General features: G+C 45.8%; 1 pseudogene; it reads left to right on the plus strand.

Annotated features, from left to right (window-relative positions):
* Nucleotides 1-2489: 2489 nt before the first annotated feature.
* On the plus strand, nucleotides 2490-2693 carry LOC125171343 (uncharacterized; annotated as a pseudogene).
* The last annotated feature ends 334 nt before the right edge of the window (nucleotides 2694-3027 follow it).

Genomic DNA, 3027 nt, shown 5'->3' on the forward strand with positions numbered 1-3027 from the left:
CTTCATACAACCATTGTTGGGACTGCCTTCCACAGCTGGACAACAGGGATACAGGGCACAAAGAGATCCGGTCGGAGAAGACTAGAAGATCCATATGTGCACAGTTCCCTTATATAATGTTATTACTTTAAAAAAAATTAATGTTTTTATTTATTTTTGAGAGAGGGACAGACAGAGATACAGAGTGTGAGTGGTGGAGGGGCAGAGAGAGAAGGAGGCACAGAATCCGAAGCCGGCTCCAGGCTCTGAGCTGTCAGCGTAGAGCCTGAGGCAAGGATCAAACCCATGAACCAGGGGATAATGACCTGAGCCGAAGTTGGACCCCTCACTGACTGAGCCACCCGGGCGCCTCTTTATTTGGATGTTAAGACCTACTTCATGGGGGTGGGGAAGGAATGGGCTTTTACGTCTCCTTTACGTCAGCGGGAAGTTAGAGACATGCCTGGTCTACACAGCGTGTCAGAGGTGAAGTGTGTTGAGATAGGATCGTTGGCCCGGGTGACAGGCTAGACATCTTTGGGACAGCGGACACATTTCTGCCAGAAGTTTTCATTCTCAAACGGTGGAATCTTAATAAAATAGTCAACTCAGGTGCTTTTATTTATTTATTTTTCTTGCCAGTCATTAGGATTTCCCAGCTGCACTACTAAAAATAAATGGATGAAAAAGAAAACTTTTCTTGGCAAGGTATTTGCTGTGATGTCTTCTCGAAGGCCCTTCCTGATGTAGTTACTGAGAAACGGCATCAGCAGACCAGCCTCAGGATAAGACTCTCTCCTCACTAGCATTCCAACCCCCCACCCCTCCCCGCCCAGGCACCTAATATTTAATTTAGGTAGATGGTCATAAAAGGATCACAGGCCATCGGCTTGGGGGGTGGAGGGAAAACCATATTTATTTTTATTGTGATTATTGGACGGAGAGTATTTTGAGCGGTTATAGCAACCAATTGATTTTCTTTCCTTTTTTCTTTTATAGCTTACAAACGTGAAGCCACGTATCAGGTCTGGATTTTGTACTTTGTGGGGGGATTCGTCGATGAAATAAAGAACCTCAGAAATAAAACCTGTGGGTTTTCTACCTTGCTATTTCTTTAAGGGAGCAAAATCGGATTTCTAAAGCTACGGTCTATTTGGACGCCACTAGAGACAAATCCCTGGCAGAATATTCTGTTTCCATCCCTCTTATCCCCCACCCCTTCCTTTCTTTCCTCCCTCCTTTCCTCTCTGCTTTCCTTCCTCACTCCCTCTCCCCCTAGTCTTTCCCTCCGAACTCCTGCCCCTTCCCCTTCCACGTCTCCCATTTCAACTCCAAGTACATATTGTGTGTCTGCCACGAGTCAGACCCCAGTCCGGTCTTTAATGCGTTCTCTCCACAGTCCTTCCGCCAGGTTCTCTCTCCATCTGTCCGTGCACAGCTCACCTGGGTCCATGATTAGGAAAGACCTTCCATTTATCCGTGTGTGTTCCTCTCCCCCCACCCTTTTTTGGAAGATTTTACTGATTTACTTTTTTAATGTTTATTTTTGAGAGAGACAGAGCATGAGCAGGGGAGGGGCAGAGGGGGGGGGACACAGAATCTGAACTAGGCTCCAGGCTCCCAGCTGTCAGTGCAGAGCCCGACACGGGGCTCCAACTCACGAACTGCGAGATCCTGACCTGAGCCGAAGTCGGACGCTTCACCGACGGAGCCACCCAGGCGCCCCCTTTTCACTTTGGCTGCCAATCTGCCCCTTTGTCTTAGCAAAATATCCAATTCGAGTTTCGGGTGACATGATGACTGAAGTGTCTGCGCCTAGGCGCGAAGCACAGAATCCTTCCCCCGTTTGGACGGAGAAGTAGGACATTGCATTGCACGGTTAGGGAAACCTCCCTATTAAAGCCTAGTCATGTGCTGTTGTGTGCCGAATTTCTCAAAGGGCAGAAAGCTTTCTTTGTGAGCCTCGCATTGTCTTCTGCCCTCCTGGCTTTTCTCGGAGGATGTCCAGTGAAAATCTGATGGGACTTCGGTCTGCTTTCCTTCTGGGGGCTGGTGAGGTCCTCCTCCTCCTCCTCCCCCTCCTCCTCCTTCTTTTTCCTACATAGCTGTTGGTAATTCAGCGGATAAGTCCAGTTCTAGTGACTGGTAGAATTTTTGTAGATGAAATCTTGAAGAGTTTACCTTGTGTTGGAAAGTCAGCTCAAATTATTTACCTTATTGATGCCGACTCTGCAGATTACCCAGATAAGAAGAAAACACATTTTTGTGATAAGGGATATTGTTGAGCCAGAGATATCTGGGCCCTCACATACCTCCAGAGGAAAATATTCTGTTTCTCTTTGGTTGTTAGAATAAGCGTCCTTTGGATGCAGAGGTCTAATGTCTCCCCCTTTATATGTACGTCTTTTAAAATCATCAGTTGTCCTTTTTCAACAAGCAGCCAAATCACAAGACTTATTTTTTTTTAACTACTTTTGGCTTTCAGATAGTTTTGGAAATATTGGCTGTCCATCGCTTCTCGGCCTTTTGGCTAAGATCAAGTGTAATATTGGCTGTCCAATATTTCTTTCAAGTGTCGATGTTGAGTAGATGTTCCTGGGTAATTCGCATTTGTACTTTTGGATTTCATCAAAGGTTGAACATTGGCTTCGCTTACCTTTTTATTGACTCTAGCTGATCGGTTTCATTTGTGACCCCATCACTGGATATTTCTTCTTGAATTCCATGTGAGCACCCATTAGCCACTTGACCCCAGTGGCAGCAGTGTCTGGGGGGGACTCCGGGCAGAGCTGAGAGTTAGAACAATCGGGTCATTAACCCTTTTGTGGGCTGGGTTTTGTCCCTCACCTTATCCATTATAAAAGGATGTTATTAACAATAACCAAATGAATTGACTGCGTGGATCTAAAAGAACAAAAAAACAAACAGACAAACAAAAAAACCCCAAAACACACAGACACACAAAACCAAAGTGCTCCGAAAGTGTTCAGTAACAAAGGACTAAAGGAATAAAGAATTCCTCTCTAGGGCTAACCCAGCACCTTTCAA

Source organism: Prionailurus viverrinus, chromosome B4, assembly GCF_022837055.1.
Source record: "Prionailurus viverrinus isolate Anna chromosome B4, UM_Priviv_1.0, whole genome shotgun sequence".
In the NCBI taxonomy this organism is placed as follows: Eukaryota; Metazoa; Chordata; class Mammalia; order Carnivora; family Felidae; genus Prionailurus; species Prionailurus viverrinus.